The 22,174-nt window shown below is 39.7% G+C and overlaps 1 long non-coding RNA gene across 3 annotated transcripts in view; it reads right to left on the reverse strand.

Annotated features, from left to right (window-relative positions):
* Positions 1 to 22,174, reverse strand: part of LOC121818714 (uncharacterized) — a 167,591-nt gene that overhangs the window by 70,885 nt on the left and 74,532 nt on the right. For all 3 annotated transcript variants that reach the window (XR_009599341.1, XR_009599340.1, XR_009599342.1), the window contains exon 3: positions 18,230 to 18,333. This is a non-coding gene — a long non-coding RNA (uncharacterized LOC121818714). The remainder of the gene's footprint in view (positions 1 to 18,229; positions 18,334 to 22,174) is intronic.

A 22,174-nucleotide genomic window follows, 5' to 3' on the forward strand; every position in this document is an offset into this window, starting at 1 on the left:
TTGCTGATAACTCAGTAGAACCAAATTCCTACCATTTTGGGGCAAAACAAAACATTACCTGATAGACTAGCAAAATAAGCATAATGTCTTCTCCCTAAATAAACCTTCCTATTTCAATCTCCATACAAAGTGTGCTTTGCTATGGACCAATGACCTTAAAAGGAAGCAATATCTGACTAGTATTCCATTGCTGTTTCATTTCATGGATAAATCACTCCAAGAATGGCATGAATATGTAGAGAATTCCTGGCATGCTACTTGCCATACACACTTTTAAAACTTTGGAAGACTGGACCTAGAAGGCATATAAAATGCTCTGAGAGCAGTGTCCTATTTGCTGTGAACTAGAATTAACTCAAAATTTGATTATTATTTCGACACCATGGAATTATGATTAGTAGACACTGGCTATAGCCATTACCATATCCCCAGGGAGTACAAACCATCCCCACTCCACTTCCTGCACACCCACACCCATCTTAAAAACACTCATGAGGATAAATCCCTCAGCCACTTACCTGCATGAGCTTTTAGTTCCCCCCTATCAAGAATCTCTCAGTTATAGGGACGACTGCATCTTCACCATTAGAGTCCAACAGGCTGGTTTTACTTGGGGTTGCTGTTGTTGTTTAGATGCTCAGTCATTTCTGACTCTCTATAACCCCATGGACTGTAGCCCACCAGGCTGCTCTGTCCATGAGATTTCCCAGGCAAAAATACTGGATCTCCTTCTCCAGGGGATCTACCTGACTCAGGGATTGAATCCACGTCTCCTGCATTGGCAGGTGGATTCTTTTCCCTGAGCTGCCAGGGAATCCCTTTACTTGAGGTAGAAGTCTTTGCATGTGTTTGGTTATTTGTTTGATATTGTTTTTCCTAAAAACTTAACAGGAACCTACCTGTTCAGCGAGTCCTTATATTGTGGTGTCAGATCTGCACATTGAATATGAGGGAAGTTTCTTTCTTTCTTTCTTTCTTTCTTTCTTTTTTTTTTTTTTTTTTGAGTCTAATTCTGCTGGTGCATGAAGGAACTGCATGAGTAAGACAGCCAGGGGCTACTCTGAGTCCCCACCTGCTATGCCAGCATCCATGTTGGTCCACTTCCCACAAAGAAAACTATCCCATGACTTCTGCTGCTTCTCAGATCCAATCCTGACCTGAGGCAAGGAGACTTGAGCAACTCCAGGCCTACATTCCACATTCCTGTCCAGAACGTGAAAATACTCTTGTTTTAAAATATACTACTTAAAGAGAGGTTCACGACATGTAAAGTGAACAAAGCACATCACAAAATAACAGGTAGCATATGATCTATTAGTTTGCTAGGGCTGCGGTAACCATGCACCAGAGTAGTGAAGCAGAAATGTATTGCCTCACTGCTCTGGAGGCTGGAAGTCCAAGACCATGGTGTTGGCGGGGTTGGTTCCTTCTGAGAACTAGGTGAGAGAGAATCTGTTCCAGGCCTCTTCCCTAGCTTCTGGTTCCTTCCTGGAGGTTTCCTCAGCTTGTGAGAGCATCACCCTGCTCTGCCTTCACCATCACATAGCTTTCTCCCTGTATGTTTGGTTCTGTGTTTAAAGTTCCCCTTTTATGAGGACACCAGTCAGAATGGATTTGGGTTCTCTCTAATGACCTCAGCTAATTACATCTGCAATGACTCTATTTCCAGATAAGGCCACATTCTGAGGCATGGTGGGTTAGGACTTCAGCATATGGATTTTGAAGGGATACAATTCAACCCATTACAGCAAATGAAAATGAAAAGATTCTATTTATGTATATAGTCATATGAGCATAGAGAAATGGATGGAAAGATACACAGGCTATACAAACTACTAAGTTCCATTAACCAGCTGGAGGATTATCTGGGCTTAAGGATTTGTTATTACTTATTTTATTATACTTTTAATATTACATCAACTGTTAGAGTAGCCAATAATTTTATAATTAAAAATCCATTACAGATTAAATGAAAACTTAATAAAACATATTGCTGGCAAACAAATTTTCTCAAATTATTGCACTTCTCCTCTTTATTTTAACCCATTTCTACAAAGTCTTAAAGTAATCATTCTCTCTTAGAACCTAGGATGCAGAAGTCATATTTTGATGAGAAGAGGGGAAAACTGGATGATAACAAAGTGGTAGAAAAGTAGGGACAAGAGCTAAATATGAGAGATATAAGAAAGATGATTGCAATAACAGATTGACAACTGAAAAACATTGGTCTGAAGGAAGAGGAGAGAAAAATTACAATATAGAAAGTATCCATGCGTGAAAAAAGGAGTGGCTATCAAGACTGCTGTATGGGGTACATGTATCTCTTTCAATTCTGGTTTCCTCGGTGTGTATGCCCAGAAGTGGGATTGCTGGGTCATAAGGTAGTTCTATTTGCAATTTTTTAAGGAATTTCCACACTGTTCTCCATAGTGGCTGTACTAGTTTGCATTCCCACCAACAGTGTAGGAGGGTTCCCTTTTCTCCACACCCTCTCCAGCATTTATTGCTTGCAGATTTTTGGATCGCAGCCATTCTGACTGGTGTGAAGTGGTACCTCATTGTGGTTTTGATTTGCATTTCTCTAATAATGAGTGATGTTGAGCATCTTTTCATGTGTTTGTTAGCCATCCGTATGTCTTCTTTGGAGAAATGTCTATTTAGTTCTTTGGCCCATTTTTTGATTGGGTCGTTTATTTTTCTGGAGTTGAGCTGCATAAGTTGCTTGTATATCGCAGCACTGTTTATAATAGCCAGGACATGGAAACAACCTAGATGTCCATCAGCAGATGAATGGATAAGAAAGCTGTGGTACATATACACAATGGAGTATTACTCAGCCGTTAAAAAGAATTCATTTGAATCAGTTCTGATGAGATGGATGAAACTGGAGCCGATTATACAGAGTGAAGTAAGCCAGAAAGAAAAACACCAATACAGTATACTAACACATATATATGGAATTTAGGAAGATGGCAATGACGACCCTGTATACAAGACAGGGAAAGAGACACAGATGTGTATAACGGACTTTTGGACTCAGACGGAGAGGGAGAGGGTGGGATGATTTGGGAGAATGACATTCTAACATGTATACTATCATGTGAATTGAATCGCCAGTCTATGTCTGACACAGGATGCAGCATGCTTGGGGCTGGTGCATGGGGATGACCCAGAAAGATGTTATGGGGAGGGGAGGTGGGAGGGGGGTTCATGTTTGGGAATGCATGTAAGAATTAAAGATTTTAAAATTTAAAAAATAAAAAACTAAAAAAAAAAAAAAAAGACTGCTGTATGTATCAAGACATGCTGTTACCATGTTGGACGAGTTGGGGATAGAAAATGAAACAGAGAACGAGAACTCCAAGATACAAAATTAAAAGACCTGGTCATAATGTGCTTTCCTGAATGTAAAAGGTACCTGTAGGAGTCAGAATAACATCCCCCACCAAAGACATGCACTCCCTAATAATCATTCAAAACCTATGAATGTTATCTTTGTGACAAAGGGATCTTTTAAGTATCATTAAGGGTACCAAACCTTGAGACAGAGAGAACAACCTGGTTTCTCTGGGTGGTTTCAATCTAATCTCATTAGTACTCACAAACAGAGAAATGTTCTATACTAATTTAGAGATAAAGTGGAAGAGAGATTCCAAGCAGGGAAAGAACTTAACCCACCACTGCTGGCTTTGAAGACAGAGGAAGGGAGCCAAGAGCCCGGAAATACGGGTGGCCTGTGGAAGTTGGGAACAGCCCTCAACTGACAGCCAACAGGACAAAGGGTTTCACTCCCACAACCACAAGGGACTGAGTTCTCAATAACTTGAATGAGCAGAAAACAGATCCACCTATAGAATCTCCAGAAAGAAAGACAGAAGGCTGTCAACACAGTGATTTTAGCCTGGGGAAAACAATGTTGGACTTCTGAGCTTTAGAAATACAGGATAATAAATCTGAGTTAAGGCCATTAAGTTTTTGGTAATTTGCTATGGGAGCAATGGCAAACTAATAAGTAAAAATTATAGGATATATAATTATAAATACTTAAATGATGACTTTTGAGTGTTCCCTCTATTCAAAGCACTGTGTATATTATGAACATTCAGCTCTTATCACTGATTCTCCTCTGTAGGTTGTGTAGTCCAACTGTCTTTTTTTTTTAATATCAGTGAATTAAAGTCAGGGAAACAAAAACATCTGCTCTCTGGAATCACAGGGTTTTGATCTGGCACTACCGCAACTTACTCAAAGTCTCACAAGTGATAAGTGGCACAGCCAATATTCAAGATCTTAGAGTAATCTCTGTGACAAAAAAGTGCTATTTTTCGAGCAGTGGGGATAGACACCCCTGCTTTATTCCCATCTCTGCTCCTGCTTTCAAGGAATGAATGCTTGGATTCAGTCATGCTATGAGCAGTGGTGGTGGTGGTGGTGGTTTAGTCGCTAAGTCATGTCTGACTCTGTGCAACCCCATGAACTGTAGCCCAATAGGCTCCTCTGTCTGTGGCATTCTCGAGGCAAGAATACTGGAGTGGGTTGCTGTAAGGTCAGGGCAAGGTCAGGATGAAAGGTCAGGGCGAGGTCAGGATGAAAGGTTCAGGGCGAGGTCAGGATGAGAGGTCAGGGCAAGGTCAGGCGTGTTGAGGCACGCCTGGGCATGCTCGGGCATGAAGGGACATGTCCCGGCAGAGGGAGCTGCAGACAAGCCCCGGAGACGGGCCGGCAACCAAGCCGACCAATCAGGAGCCGACACGAAGCCCTAGCCGTCCAATCAGGAACTGACATGGAGCCCTTGGACACCAATCACCGCTGAGCCCGCGTTTTCTTCCTTATATGGGAGGCCCAGCCCGGACTATAAAACCCTTCCCCACCCTCACAGACTCCGCAGACTCCCTTTACCCCCGCAGACTCCTTCCCCCCCCCCCCCCCCCCAGACTCCTTTACCCCTGCAGACTCCCTTTACCCTGTAGACTCCCTTTGCCTCGCAGACCCGCCCCCCCCCCCAACCTTGCTCCCTTGCTTACCCGCCCCCAGGAGTTCTGCCCCCGGGAGTTCTGCCCGAGAGCGACCGCCCAATAAAAGGCCCTGATCAACGGTCCATAGGGGTGGCTCCTTCTTCCTGCAGCGTTTCTTACAGTTGCCATTTCCTTCTCCAGGGGATCTTCCCAACCCAGGGACCGAACATTGCATTACAGGCAGATTCCTTACCTACTGAGTCACCAGGGAAGCCTACCATCGAGATGGAGTCTGCCCCCTGAAAGGCTAGAGGATGTTCTAACTGAAAGTTAATTAAAACAGAAATTTTAGGCCAAATATTAAGGCAGCGCTGCGATAACCCAGGTCAGATTCCTCTTCCCAGAGACTCCTTCCTCTGAGTCCATGCAGCATTTTCCCTCTAGCTCTTACAGCCTTCCTGCCTGCTAGCTTGTGTTAGAGCTGCTGATGCACATGCCTAATCTCTGAGTGTGGTTATGATTTACTGAGCAATACTCTGAACCAGACATGCAGCTAGATGATTTACCTGCATTATCTCATTTAATCCCCATTAACATCTATGTGATGTGTACTATAATTATTGATAATTATGTATACAAAGAGTCTGAAGTCAAACAGATCTTGCAACGTACTCAAGGCCTCACAATTAATAAGTGGCACAGCCAATATTCAGGACCTGCTGTTTGTCTCCCAAGCCTCTACTCTTAACTTACAACAAAGCTTTTCAAGGATGAAATAAAAAAAAAAAAGAAAAGAAAAGTCTATTCACTGGCGTATTCACTGAATCCCTGAGGCACAGAAAAGAATAAATATTTGCAGAGTGGAAGAAAAGGGGCCATGAGTGGGAAAACATCAGCAAGAAAATTCTGACTAATGAAGGATACCATCTCCTTAAAATATAGCTCACCATCTCTCCCAAATACTAAACAGAAATAATTAGAGGAAAATGTTCCTGTATTTACCTCCTATTTATGGGAACTACGTAGTATATATTTATATTAATACATTCTAATTTTCATTTTTTATTACCAATGTACCAATCTGAAAAGCAAAAATAGAATACGATCGCTAAAATGGCTAGGAGACAGTGCACATCCTTGAAGTGCTTGCTGGCCAGTCTCCTCTTATAACTCCACAGCTGTAGCTGGGAAGCCCCGTAACCACGGCAGTCTGATCACAAGGGGACCAGGTTACCATAGCCTGCAGATGTGACTAAGCAAACACATCCTGCAAAGGTAGATGCTGATGCTTCAGGTAAAGGCATCAGCGAAGCCGCAAGACATTTGTTCCAACTACACACATTCAGCATCTCTACTCTCTGCTCGATTATAAATTCCACGAAAGTAGAAACAATATTGATTTGGTTCGTGGCTTCATTCCCAGTGCTTGGCCCAGGGCAAAGGCTCAATAACCATTTATGGAATGAATCCATAAATGAGGGAATATCTCTAGACCAGCGTCTAGTGGATTAATTAGCAAGACAACAGAGCAGTGATTACATATGTTAGCTTCTGACTGGATTCTAATAATGGAACATATAATTTACCTACAATGACACTGCGCCAGTTTTGACTAAAAGGTAAAGAAAATCCAAGTAAAGGTCAGGAAATTTTTTATCTGATGTCACAATAGTCTTGGAGGTTAGCCTAGTTAAGGAGCTGGTTATTTGGCTCTTCAGCAATATCTTCAGGTGTTGGCTTCTTTCTGTTTGTGTCCTCTGCCGTCTCCAACATGCTGCCTGGTCCTCTGGCTACCTCCTCTCATAATGACAGGACATTCAGAAGATTCAGCATCACCTCTTTACCCAGCTTCAACCAGAGACAATAAGTAACTGAACTTTCTTCTGTATCTATTCTAAGGATAAAAAAAAAAAAAATCTTTCAAGTCCTGCCAACTGAAGTACACTCACAGGTTGAAATTACATTGCACATCTCATTCTGAAGCTTATCACCAAGAAGGTGGCTGGACTTAACGTGACAGAATCAGACTTACCAAGATTTACCCCTTGAGGACTGGAAAGGGCTGACTCTCCTACTGGTCATGGCCATCTGGCTACTAAACCAAACACATTTGCTGTAGCAAGGAAGCAGTAAAGGAAATGGAGATTGAATACATTGCTACAAGAGTTCCAGCTTTGGACAATAAAAAGTCTACATGGCCCTCTTTGGGCAGACCTCTAATTGCCAAGTCGATACTCCAAACCTTCCTTTGCTGTTCTAAAGGTCAGCAGCCATGATTCTGGCCAATAGCCTCTTTTCTCTGGCATAAATTTTGTCCTCAACAGAATTAGGAAACTGATTTTCACTACTCTCGGCTCCTTCCCTTTTTAAAATATCGAATTCCAATCTTCCTTGGGGCTCCATATTCCTGACTTTAAGATCCGGTCCTGAATTCTGACTAATCATTTATTTTGATGGGTAAAATTACCAAAACAAATCTGGGTGATCCAAGAAACCTGTTGCAATGGACTGAAAGCTTATTTCACCCCAAAATTCGTATGTTGAAATCCTAACCCACAAAGCGATGGTATAAGGTACAAAACAGAGCCCTCATGAAAGAAATCAGTGTCCTTATAAAAGAAACCCCAGAGAGATCCTTCTCCCTCTCCCATGTGATGTTACATTAAAAAGATAACCATCTAAATTAGAAGCAGGCCTTGGCCAGACACCAAATCTGCCAGAGCCTTGATCTTGGACTTCCCAATGCCAGAAATGTGAGCAATGACTTTCTGTTGTTTATAAGTTACCCAGTCTGTGGTTTTTGTTATAGTGGTAAGAATGGACTAATACATCATTCTAGAAATGTACTGAATTCTAAACTACCTCAACAGAGCAGGGATTGGAGGGAGTATTAGGAGAATCAATCTTGTGTGACATGCCCCTGGCAACTGGTATAAACAGCACTGTTCTTTACCCAGACTATGCCCTCTGAAAGACCATTCTTATCCTTTATTTTTGAGATCTGGTATTTTCACCTTTGAGTAGATTATATGTCAAATATAGATTATATGTCAAACTACGCTAATAAAGTAATACTCAAAATTCTCCAAGCCAGGCTTCAACAATACATAAACCTGGTTTTAGAAAAGGCAGAGGAACCAGAGATCAAATTGCCAACATCCGCTGGATCATCAAAAAAGCAAGAGAGTTCCTGAAAAACATCTATTTCTGCTTTATTGACTATGCCAAAGCCTTTGACTGTGTGGATCACAACAAACTGTGGAAAATTCTGAAAGAGATGGAAATACCAGACCACCTGACCTGCCTCTTGAGAAATCTGCATGCAGGTGAGGAAGCAACAGTTCCAGCTGGACATGGAACAACAGACTGGTTCCAAATAGGAAAAGGAGTATGTCAAGGCTGTATATTGTAACCCTGCTTGCTTAACTTATATGCAGAGTACATCATGAGAAACGCTGGGCTGGATGAAGCACAAGCTGGAATCAAGATTGCTGGGAGAAATATCAATAACCTAAGATATGCAGATGACACCACCCTTATGGCACAAAGTGAAGAAGAACTAAAGACCACTTTGATGAGAGTGAAAGAGGAGAGTGAAAAAGTTGGCTTAAAACTCAACATTCAGAAAACTAAGATCCTGGCATCTGGTCCCATCACTTCATGGGAAATAGATGGGGAAACAATGGAAACAGTGAGAAACTTTATTTTGGGGGGCTCCAAAATCACTGCAGATGGTGACTGTAGCCATGAAATTAAAAGACGCTTGCTCCTTGGAAGAAAAGCTATGACCAACCTAGACAGCATATTAAAAAGCAGAGACATTACTTTACCAACAACAGTCTGTCTAGTCAAGGTTATGGTTTTTCCAGTAGTCATGTATGGATGTGAGAATTAGACCATAACGAAAGCTGAGTACCAAAGAACTGATGCTTTTGAACTGTGGTGTTGGAGAGGACTCTTGAGAGTCCCTTGGACTGCAAGGGGATCCAACCAGTCCATCCTAAAGGAAATTAGTCCTGAATATTCATTGGAAGGACTGATGTTGAAGATGAAACTCCAATACTTTGGCCACCTCATGTGAAGAACTGACATTTGAAAAGACTCTGATGCTGGGAAAGATTGAAGGTGGAAGGAGAAGGGGAAGACAGGGGATGAGATGGTTGGATGGCATCACTGACTCAATGGACATGAGTTTGAGTAAACTCCAGGAGTTGGTGATAGACAGGGAGGCCTGGCGTGCTGCAGTCCATGAGGTCGCAGCAACCAAACTGACTAACTGACCCTTTATTTTTGAGATCTGGTATCTTCACTTTTGAGTAGATTATATGTCCCCAAAGTTTGAGAACCTGAACCAAAGTATGAAGTCTGCCCTTCTCATTTAGCAGCAGGGACATCAGTGGTAAAGAACCTGCCTGCCAATGCAGGAGATGCTAGAGATGCAAGTTTGATCCGTGGATTAGGAAGATCCCCTAGAGGAGGGCATGGCAACCCACTCCAGTGTTCTTGCCTGGAGAATTCCACGGACAGAGGAGCCTGGTGGGCTACAGTCCATAGGATCTCAAAGAGTCACACATGACTGAAGCAACTGAGCACAACACCACACCAACAACAGCAGCTGAACATATGAACTGTGAAAGATCCCTCAAAGATACCAAGTAAGACTTTCACTTCTTCAGACCTAATTGAATTTGGATTTCTAGGTATGTTTCCTGCCACAAGACAGGGGAAAAATGATTTCCATACCACTCTTCAAATTATACACCAAGAGGAAGAGTAGATTAAGAAATTTATGCCAAAAATACAAAGTAAGAATAATAAAATTAGCAGAGAGAGAGAGCAAAATGTGTATGTGTGCTCAGACTCTCACGGGCTGAATCAAACGTGGCTGCGGGTTGCAGAGACGCCTTTGGACAGGCAAACAGGCTGTCAGTGCCAATTACCTCGCTGGGCCTCATTCTGTTACTTCAGGCCCTCTGCTGTCTGGCACTGGAGCCCTGCATCCGCCAAGATCCTAGCCAGCTGAAGACTGAGAGGCAGGCCTTGCACGTGAGCCTGGGAACTGTCACTCTGTTTCTCTTTAGACTTGTGACAGGATATGCCTTTCCAACGGGCTGTCAGTTTGATTCCTGACTTGCCAAAGCAGCTGTGTGCACAGAGGTCTTTAAAAAATCATAGAAGAACACCTGATCTAGTCCACCAACTGATGACAAAAAACTGCCATTGCTTTAGGGAAAAAAGAGAGAAGCATAAAAACAATTAACTGGCAAAATTCACTTACTTTGTGCAAAAAGGAAAAAAATCAGCAGTTGCTGCGGAAACTCACACATTAATACTATAAATGATCCATGCAAAAATGAACTTGAAATTAATTCTACTGGCTGAGTTAATGTGTTGACAAAGCACACTGAATCACTAGGTTCCTTAGGCTTCCATTAGATTAAACAATCTTGAAAGAAAAAAAAAAAAAAAAGCTCTAACTGGTACCAACTCATCCTGTGAGCTGCAAAGCCAAGAATGTTTGTTGCCCATGATATTTTCCCCAGGGTTAATATCTTTCTTACTTCAATTAGACAGATATTTAAAAGATCAACTCATGGATCAGCACCTGAACATATTATTTTTTACTGATTTAATGTCAGGGACAGGGATCAAAGAATTTACTTCACTATAACTATAAAGTATTTTTAAACTCTGAAAGGAAAGAGAAAAATTCCTCACAGGGGCATGATGAATGTATGGCTACAAATTCAATATCGTTTGATATCACCATTGCCTTGTTCTGCTGACCCACACACCAAAGGAGTTGTTTTTCCAGTCTCCTCTTCCCAAAATGGACATCAGGACTCCTACTCCTCAGCACTAACAGATTCTCCATCCTTCAAAACAGAGCAGTCTGAAAATGCAGAGAGAGGCACATGTCCTTCCATAAGAAATGAACAGAAGTCTATGAAATATGGGGATTCCCAGCTGGCACTAGCAGTAAAAAACCCACTTGACAGCACAGGAGACATAAGAGACCCGGGTTTGATCGCTGGGTCTGGAAGATTCCCTAGAGGAGGGCATGGCAATCCTCTCCAGTACTCTTGCCTGAAGAATCCCATGGACAGAGGAGTCTGGCAGGCTGCAGTTCGTGGGGTAGCAAAGAGCTCGACATGACTGAAGGAGCTTAGCGTGCAAGCACACACTACGCGCATGTCTGGCTTCAAGCGATCAGGGAAGGAAGAGTGAGCCTGGAAACTAGGCAGCCTCGGGAGTCTCCAGATGAGCTTGTCTGGACTGCCAGCATCGTGGCACCCAGAAACTAACAGCCTGATTTGAGAGCTGTAGTCTGCTTCGGCTTCTTGTAACGGCTACCATTACAACTATCTGTATCCTTTCTGTGTGACTTTGAGCTCATTATAATTAGCCTCTCTCTGACTCAGTTTCTTCATCTGTAAAATGAGGACAAGCAATAATACCTACAGCACAGGACTGCTGTAAAGATTAAATGAGTTAATTTTTACAAAGCATGTATAACAGAGCAAGGGAAGCACTATGTGAATACTAGCCTCTATTTTTAATCCAGTAACATATAACTAGCTTAATCTTCTCTTTCTTTAATATTATTTACTTCCTATTGCAAATGATGAAGAAATTCCTATCATTCTATTTCCTTGCAACTGCCCTATTTTCCCTTTGATCTTAGTTATTACTTTCTTTACACCTTTAAATAAGACATTTTTATAGTACCGTTAATATATTCACATCTATTTTAGTTGATTTATCAGTTTTAAATAATACACATTGACTTCTGATACAAAAGAAACTCATAAAACATGCATGCAGTAATTTCAGACTCACTGGGCCCACTCACTGAGGTGGACTTGAGTCAACACTCCATTTGTCAGCCAATGTCCATATGGTCCCACTTTGAGAAAGGTTCCACAGTGGCATTCTGGGTCCTCTAGAGACTAGCATTACCTCAGAGCTGATATGCAATAATCTCAACGATTTGTGTGTCTCTCTTTATCATATGCTTATTTATCCTGTTAAAGATGGGAGTTTTCTTTGGAGAAAGACAAAGTTCTCACAATTGCTATTTGTTCTAGGTATCTATGACTGTATAACAAACAATCCATGAATTAAGAAGCTTAAAAGAACACATTATTATCACTCACATTTCTATAATGGAATGGGCTGCCGTGGGTAGTTCTTTCTTAGAGTCTCGCATGCTTTGTAGTCATACAGAATTAGGGCTGGAGACATCTAAAAGTTTGCCTGGGCTGAACACCCATGATGGCTTTTCATTCAACAGGCCTAGCACCTTGCTGTTCTTGATCTTTTTTCTGTGTTTTTTAGTTTTCATAGCACGGTGGTTTCACATTTCTTACCCCTTCACTAGCTTCCAAGAAGCCAGAAAGAAACTGCTAGGACAATTAAAAGGTACACCTGGAACTAAATGCAAGGATACTTCTACCATATCCTATTGGTTAAAGCGTTCACAGAACTCATCCAGGTTCAAGGAGCCAAGAAATGAGCTCTACTTCTTGATGGGAGAGTATCCCTTCTCTGGGGGAGATCATACTGCAGAGGGCGTGTGGATTGGGAGATCTGCCACCCTGAAATGTCTGTAGTATCAAGACTCTCCTTCCCTCCAAGGGTTCAGAGTTTCTGAACTCACTTCCTCAGGAATATGAATGGACAGAGGCTATGACTCTTTTGGAGGCTAAAGTCAACCTTCTGCTCACCATATCTAAAGAGGTTTTTTTAATCCTACAAAGAGGTTCTTAAAGGATTGCTGTATCTAATAATAATAAAACAGACAATCCTTTGGCAAAGTTAATTAAGAATGAAGAAAAAAGACATACCAATGTTAGAAGTAAAAAGAGAGGAAAATGACAGCAAAGCTTTCTCAAATCAAAAAGGAGGTACTATGAAAAATGTCCTGCCAATAAAATGGAAAACACAGACAAAATAGAAAACTAACTAGAAAACTATATAATTTACTATGGCAAACTCAATAATAGAAAAACTCAATAATTCTATAATCATATAATAAATAGAATTAATAATTTAAAATCTCCATTATTATCTCCTCCAAAACCTTACTACAGTAGTTTTACAGGCAAGTTTTACCACAACTTCAAGGAACATATAATTCTAATATTATGCAAATTGTTCCAAAGAAATAGAAAAAAATAAGCAAAGTTCCCAACTCAATACTATACAGCTAGAAACCTTGGTATCAACAATGTATAAGATAATTCATAAAAGGAAAATCATAGACAAATCTCACTTTTAATACAGATGTAAAAATCCTAAATGGAATGTTAGAAAACAGTGTCAACAATATCATGAAAAGTAATATATCATGACTAAACACTGTTCCAGGAATACACAGATTATTAAAATTTATAACTGTATTAACATCATTTTCACATTAACAGATTAAAAGAGAAAGGCCATATAATCTTCTCAAAAGGTACTGAGAAGCATTCAGTAAAATCTAAACAACCTCTTAGCAAACTAAATATAGAGGAAGCTTCCTCGGTCTAAGGGGTACTTACTGCAAATCAGCAACACACACACACTTAATAAAGCATTCTCCTTACAATTAGGAAACAGAGAAGCATTATCTCTGTCACCACCCTTTCTCCACATCTCTAGGTCCCCTGGCCTATTAAGAGAAAAAGGAAAGGAATAAAGCAAAGGAAGGAAGTAACAAGGGAAGGGAAGAAGGACAAAAGGGAGGAAGGGGGCGGGGGGGGGGAGTGGGGAGGAAGGAAGGAAGGAAAGAAATGCATTAAATTGCAACAGAAGAAAAAACTGTCACTACTCACAGAAAATATAACTGTCAGCATAGGAAAAATACAGTCAACGAGAATAACAAAATTTAGCAAAACAAAGAGATGGTTATAAGACCAACATAAAAAAATTTCCATAATCATGTAGAACCTAAAATGTGTATAACTTCTATGTAACTCCCCTAAAGAAACTCTCATAGATATGCAGAAGGGACACCTACAAAGGGTATTCACAGTTCAATCAGTAGAAGAATAAACCATGACAGTCATATAATCAAGTACTATACAGCAATTAAAATGAATGAACTCGGGCCATATGTATCAACATGGGTCAATCTAAAAACACAGTGTGGCATGAAAAAAGCAAGTTAGAAAAGAGTAGAGGTATGAACTTTAGCAAGTTAGTTAGTCTGTCTATAACTCAGCTTCCTTGCTTATACAATGCCAATAACAGCACCCACATTCTAAGGTTAGTGTGTATAATATGCTCTAGGACAGTGCCTGAAAGACAGTAATCACTCAATAATAAGTGTTCACTGTGACGATGATGATGACGATCATGATAATGCACATAGTTTTTAAACATTAAAACTATTTTATATATTGTTTCTGGATCAGTGCTAAGTGAAGTCGCTCAGTTGTGTCCAGCTCTTTGCGACCCCATGGACTGTAGCCTACCAGGCTCCTCTGTCCATGGGATTTTCCAGGCAAGAGTACTGGAGTGGGGTGCCATTGCCTTCTCCAGGGGATCTTCCCGACGCAGGGACTGAACCGCGTCTCCCACATTGTAGGCAGACGCTTTACTGTCTGAGCCACCGGGGAAGTCTGTTTATGGCTGATACATAGTAAAATTATAAAGTGGAAATATCACAATAATAAGTTAATGCTGGAAAAAGGAGAGAAGAAAAAGAAGTGGAGTACATATATCTATAGCTGTAAGTATTTGTCAACAAGACGGATCTGAAGTAAATACAGCAAAAAGGTAACATATTTAAATCTAGGTGGTAGAGATATCTGTAGCTTTGTTATAACATTTTCTTTATTTCTGATATATTTGAAATATTTTATTAAAAATTCTAAGAGAACTGAAACAAGGTATCTCAAGATGTGAACAGCAACACACTGCAGTTGTGGGATAGTGAATGTTCTTTGTTTCTTAGAGATTTCTATATTTTCCAAATTTTCTACAGTAAGAATATATTTCTTTTATAATTAGACAAAAAAATAATTTAAAGCAAAAACAAAATCCTTTTAATACTGAAATCAAGGCCTGCTTCACCTAAATTACTCATTTAGATGTCCTCTATTCAAAACCAAATCTCTGTATGTTAAAAACTGCATAACTTTAATAAGTAGAGCATTGTATTTGATTTATTGCATCAAAATTTATATCTACAAAATAAACATCCTTTCCTAATTCACAAATAATTTATGGATCTTTTTCACCATCTTTATTGTAGTAAAGTGTCATTCTCTATAAATTTCACATTCCTGCTACTATGGGGGACAGGTACTAAGGATCTCTGGATATATTCCTTAGAAAATCCACATAATGACACCATCAGAGATCTTCCTTAACCTCTTCTACTTGATGTTTCAAATCTAAAAGTGCATCTAATTCTGAAAACAGAACTGATCTTCAGAGACCTTGTAATTTATCTTTTACCATGATTACAATTTCTAATCTAACCAGCAGCAGTTCAAATTGAACTCTGATCCAAATGATCAATAGCCGTGTGCAACCCATTAGATGTGTGAATATTAAATCGTCTTTGGATAAGGGTTGTCCAAATGAAAAGCATATAATTATCATCTATTAACATATATTGAAGCAAATAACACAAAAAATGCAAAATATGTCATACAACCTTTCTGAAGTCCAGTGACTATGATGCTAAGGTTAGATCTTTTATTTTACATACAGATTTGTACCAAATTATGATTTATACCTTTAAGTGTTTGTTATTAGAAATGCTAGCCTTAAGACACAAAATGCATAATTTGTGAATAAAGAACATTTAATTTCTGATTCCATCCTTCTTCCTGTGTCTGTGCTTTCTTAACACAGAAGTTTTCCTACCAACTTGCAAGTAGCAAGTCAGTGAGTAAAAGGATAATTAAATGGGTTTGATAAAAAATAATTCCAAATATCTAGCTTACCTTTCATATTTTCCTTTGCATATTAAAAACCTATAGAGTTACAGAAGCATAAAATTATACAAAGAATAGAACTTAAAGAAAAATGAGTCATATCTCCTACCTTGGGTATCAGAGAGAATGGCAATAAAATTTTCTAAACATCCCATGGTAGCTTCTTCCAATATTTAACAATGCAGATGTTGGAAACTTTTCTTTATGAAAACCTAAATCCCTAGTGTTCAAAGGTAAACCTAGAAAAGTAACCTTTTAATGGCATATTTCCCAATCTTCCGTGCAGTTAGCGGAAGGTTCTGTGACTGTATAAGGATATAAGAAAGATGATATAAACCCCTTCCAGACCTGTCCTTACAAACATCTCATGTGTGAGAATGGATGTCAGCTGAAACGACTGTGGTCATTTCACAATATATGTAAATCAAACCATCATGCTGTTTGCCTTCAACATATAGTGATGTATGTCAATTATTTTTCAATAAAACTGGAAAAAAAAAAAAAAAGCTCTCAGGCATCTCTCCATTGCTGTGGTAATGTTCCAAATGCTGAAGCTGTGAGAAGCAGAAGCATCACCCAGAGCCAAATCTAAACTTATACTAAGCCTCTGAGGTTTCTGGGTATGGCTTGAAACTACACCATAGGCTAGCCTATTCAGGTTCAGACACATACTGACCATCACTTTTGCTTTGATCATGATGAGAAAAAACTTCCAGCATTCACTCCCATTTCCATCCTCTCCCACTAACAACCCTTGGCCCTTCTTTCCACTAATTCAGCATCCGCATCCTATTCTCGTGGTCCCTAGACTTCTTCTCCCCCTCCATACTTACAGAGGTTTAGCCACGGTCCTTCCTCATTTGTCTTTGTTTTCTCTGAACCCTAACCTTTAGCTCTGAAACCTCATTCTTGCTTTTGGGTCAGAAGTGAGGTTGGGCAAGCTGTGCTTAGTTGTCTGTGTATCTCCAGGTGAGGAGGGAGTAATTCCCTTTTCCCCATCCTCTCCCCATCACGCCATGGGATACGGAAGCCTTCTTGTGAGACACATTATGCAACAGTTTTTAACCTGGGCAGGACCTGAAGGTCAGACAAGCTAGGTCTTCTGCTTCAGCAGATTTCAGCTGTGCTGGAGAGAGGAGCATGAAGCTCTCTTTCTGTCTTCTTGGGGGCAGGAGTAAGGCTGCTATCTAACATCTGCCTTTACTTCTCTTACAATTGCTTACTCGGTGAAAGTATTCCCAAGAAAGCCTATTCAAAATACACAGAAATTGAAATAACATCTCCCTTCCAGTCCCTGTTTTACTCCTTTCACTTTTCTGAATGATTGCTTGATGGGATTTCTTCCATTGTCTTTGCATTAGGGCACCATTTCTTTTTAATCTCTTTACACAGGAACCATTTCAACAGACCTGCCATGTAGAACCAGAGTCTTTCAAGCAAGATAAAGATTAACCTGACCTTTCTTACATCAATTAATCAATATTGTTACACCACAGATTTACCTTTTAACCTTGCTGTTTCCACAGTGCAAAATCAAAGCATGATTTGTGAGCTTGCTCCACTTTATATACGGTTAAGAACAGCCCTCTGTCTGTGTGCTTTGATAAAGTGTCAGAGCATAACGCAACACAAGAGGCTTTTATTGTCTTCATCAGGAATGGCTTTGTAAATCTAAAATGGGAGCAGCAATACCAGCAAAGCTGGTTGATTGAAATTAACTACTGGCCTCTGTTCACAGATTCATGATGCTGGAAAGACCATTGTCGGGGAATGCTCTCAAGGGTGGAATCATTTGATCTGAATTTCAGATAAGAATATGTGTCTGCTGCCAGTATCAATACCCTCCCCCTATCGCTGAAGCTTATCCCCAAGAAAAACAAAAGGGCTTGCTCCACTCTGTTCTGACCTAAAATTGCCACTTTCCTCTCTAGTTAAGCCTGTTTCATAGGTGAAGAATTTAGAGAAGGCAAGGATGCTGAAGTATCTCAGAATACAATCAAGCCCTCTCACTGAATCCACTTCATGGCAGAGAACACTACCACTGCTATGTCCTCTGTGAGATTCTGTAGACATAAAGACTTCCCACCATACCACAACAATGTGTTTAAGTGCCTGTCTCACCAAAGAATAATAGAATCTCTTTTTGCATATCATCCATCCCTTTGTTTTACATAGATGAAACTGAGTCCCAGAAAAATGACACATTTTAACCCAGGTTTCACAGGTATTTACCAGTAGACTCAGACCTTCCAAACCAACAGAGTTTCTCCCCTAAATGTCAAGCTGTCACATTAGTTCTTCAGAAAGCATTCAAATGTAGGATGATGTTTGTACACTTACCACTTCCTCAGAAGCCAGTAATAAAACATCCTGTGGAGGCTGCACATTTCCTTGGGGCTTGCTTGGCAGTGCTCCGTCTTCACCTGGCCATCTAGGCGTACCATCTTAAATCAGAAGAAAATCCATATGATAGTTCTGCCATTTACTAGCTCTATGACCTATGTTAAGATATTTAACCTCTGTGTCTTACTGATCTATTGGATAAAATAAAATACTTCACGGGGCTGTCTGGAGGGTTGAAAGAATTAATACCTATAAAGCACTAAAAACAGTATCTGGCACATAATAAGCAACATATAAGCATGAATGTCTTGGTTGCCTTAGTCATGTCCAACTCTTTGTGACCCAGTGGACTGTATGTAGCCCACCAGACTCCTCTGTCCATGGGGTTATCCCAGCAAGAATACTGGAGCGGGTTGCCATTTCCTTCTCCAGAGGATCTTCCCGACCCAGGGACTGAACCCGAGTCTCCTGTGGCTCATGTAAATATAGGCTTATATTATTCCTTCCGTTCCTTTCTCAGATTATCTGGGGCATGACGCCACAGTTTTGTGATACTTTGTCCCTTCATAAATTCTATGCATTTTATAATTCTTGACTCCATCATAGTGAACATGCTGTAGAGCTCTTTCAGTTCATTTTGAACACAAATAGGGGGCACTGGAAAGAAGTGCCTTTATATATATATATGGAAAAGAGTGCCTTCATATATATATATATATATATATATATATATATATATATATATATATATATGGAAAAAACCCACTAGCATCTATCATTGTACTCACATTCTGATTCTTTTTGGGTAATTCATAGACTTTAGCTACCTCATTTCCAGAACACGGTACCAAAGATTGTTGACTGAATTTCACTGTGCTTTCAACCTTTAAAGTATGAGAAGCACCGTGGAATGTCAATTTCCAGTACCCTGTGAGCAGTGCACAAAGGAAACTTTATTATGGCTTCCATGATGTACCCAACAGAGAAGCAGTCAAATTTTCTTTTAATAAAGAGAAGTACCTTTCTCTTGAACCTGGTCTGACCAATCATTAAAAGGTATCTGGTTTAGTCAAGGAACGGCCTTAGATCATGTGAGATTCCCAGCTATAATCACAGATTTGAGATGACTATCCTTGCTTCCTCACACTTAGCTAAATGAAAGTTCCTATTCCAAGGAAGTCCCTTTATACAATGTGTCTCTTAATAAATAAAGTGCCGATGATTCAAGGAGAAATTGATTTTTGGTATGAAATTTGAAATTATATGATGTTATAAATAATATGGAGGAAGGGTAAAATTAAGTGGAAATACCATGTTTAAGCAAAAACAAGCTTAAACTTGCTCAGTTTACAAATTAAGGCGATTGTTTAAGAATACTAAAGATGTTACCCTCTTAGTGGTACCTGTCCATTATTTTTTTGGCATCTAGTGAGGTGTGTGTGTGTAAATGGTATAATCCGATTGCACAGCATAATCATTCACCAAACTGAACTAGCATATATGAAAAGACAATACTACTCCTGTGCTTTTATTCACATGGGGAAATATAAGAATTTTGTTCAAAACAAAGCAGTAGCTCTGTTTTGTCTAGCAATTCTTGTTGAATGGAGACACACATCATGAAAGGCCAATCAATTCTGTTTAGTATTTCCCCAAAATAAACCTATCTAGCATATTTTGCATGCCTGTATGCATGCTCAATCATGTTCAACTCTGCAAACCCATGACGGTAGCCTGCCAAGCTCCTCTGTCCATGGAATTTCCCAGGCAAAAATACTGGAGTGGGTTGCCCATTTCCACTCCAGGGGATCTTCCCACCCCAGGGATCAAACCCACATCTCCTTCTTTGGCAGGTGAATGTTTTACCCCTAAGCTACCTGGGAAGCCCATATTCACAGCTTAACCTCCTTCACCACTGAGGCTTAAGGAGATATCAGTATTATATCCCTGGCTACTTTGTCACTGACCACAGCAAGACAAAGACTGAAGGAGACTGAAGTCCCACCTGGACACAAAAGTCAGGTGATGCTAAGGTTTAGCTCCATAACCTTCTTTCCTCTTTTGAGATCCTGCCTAGGGGGAGGTTTGTCATTCTCAGGACAAGGTTACCTTAGCAAATGAGCTCTGAGAACAATGAGCTTGAGGTTTAAAATAAAATTCAAGGATGTTCTTAATAAGGTTATATGCTGTTAATCCATGGTTTTCTGCCAAGTAGTGTCTCAAATGCCTCTTTAGGGATTTATTCTACTTTAAAAGGATGGTGGATATAAATATTTAAGTATATGGAGACTTTGTCTTTGACCTAATGAAGTTTACAATTTGTTTAGATAGTAGTCTTAGAAATGTGATTATTATAGAATGGACAGACGCTGGAATGCAAAAAAAAGCAATAAAGTCACATTTTTTTGTCTAATGGAGTTCTCAAAGATTAAAAGGCATGATAACCATTAGTGTGAGAGTGTAGAAATGGGCATTCTCATACATTGCTGGAAGGAGTATAAATTGGTCCTTTCTCTAAGGGATGGAATTTGGCAATACACATTAAGAGTCAGAGAAGTGTATAAACATCAACCCATATGTTCCACTTGTAGAGAATTATCCTAAGGATGTAATTGGCCAAGAGCACAGAAATGTATATTCAAGAGTCTACAGTTTATAGAAGTAGAAAATTAGAAGAAAAAAAAAAAAAACAGAAGTATCCAGTACAAGGATTATTTTATTTTATTTTATTTTATTTTATTTTATTTCATTTCAAAATAGAAGAAATTCACACAGGATATATTTCATTTCATTTCATTCATAAACACTCTAAGTCACAGAGTTACCTGCAAAAGAACACTGAATGTTCAAACATTATAGCACACTTACATTACTAGGAAGTACTTTGCTCTGTGAGAACATGTAATAGAATAGACAAGATTCCATAAACTTTGCCTTAAACAACGACGGATTTTTATGTTTGTCTTGTTTGTTGCCAAGATGTTGAAAATACACTTGTTGACCATTTACTTAGTATACTGACAAGCATTCTATGTCCAGTCATTTCTTGAAGGATTAATATACATAAAATTATGACGTTATTATAATACCTGAGGAACAACACCAAACTATGTTGAAAGTGTGAAAAAAAGTGTTAAAACATTAGAATTATTCAAAGTCCATAATTATACTGTTTTTTCTTGAATTCATTCCTTCTATGTTATCTTCTTTTTTCTCTCTCTTTATTTTATTTACTTTTTTTAATTTTAAAATCTTTAATTCTTACATGCATTCCCAAACATGAACCCCCCTCCCACCTCCCCTCCCCATAACATCTCTCTGGGTCATCACCGTGCACCAGCCCCAAGCATGCTGTATCCTGCGTCAGACATAGACTGGTGATTCGATTCTTACATGATAGTATACATGTTACAATGCCATTCTCCCAAATCATCCCACCCTCTCCCTCTCCCTCTGAGTCCAAAAGTCCGTTATACACAGCTGCGTCTTTTTTGCTGTCTTGCATACAGGGTCGTCATTGCCATCTTCCTAAATTCCATATATATGTGTTAGTATACTGTATTGGTGTTTTTCTTTCTGGTTTACTTCACTCTGTATAATCAGCTCCAGTTTCATCCATCTCATCAGAACTGATTCAAATGAATTCTTTTTAATGGCTGAGTAATACTCCATTGTGTATATGTACCACAGCTTTCTTATCCATTCATCTGCTGATGGACATCTAGGTTGTTTCCATGTCCTGGCTATTATAAACAGTGCTGTGATGAACACTGGGGTACATGTGTCTCTTTCAGTTCTGGTTTCCTCGGTGTGTATGCCCAGCAGTGGGATTGCTGGGTCATAAGGTAGTTCTATTTGCAATTTTTAAAGGAATCTCCACACTGTTCTCCATAGTGGCTGTACTAGTTTGCATTCCCACCAACAGTGTAGGAGGGTTCCCTT

The sequence above is a fragment of the Ovis aries genome, chromosome 2 (assembly GCF_016772045.2).
Source record: "Ovis aries strain OAR_USU_Benz2616 breed Rambouillet chromosome 2, ARS-UI_Ramb_v3.0, whole genome shotgun sequence".
NCBI lineage: Eukaryota > Metazoa > Chordata > Mammalia > Artiodactyla > Bovidae > Ovis > Ovis aries.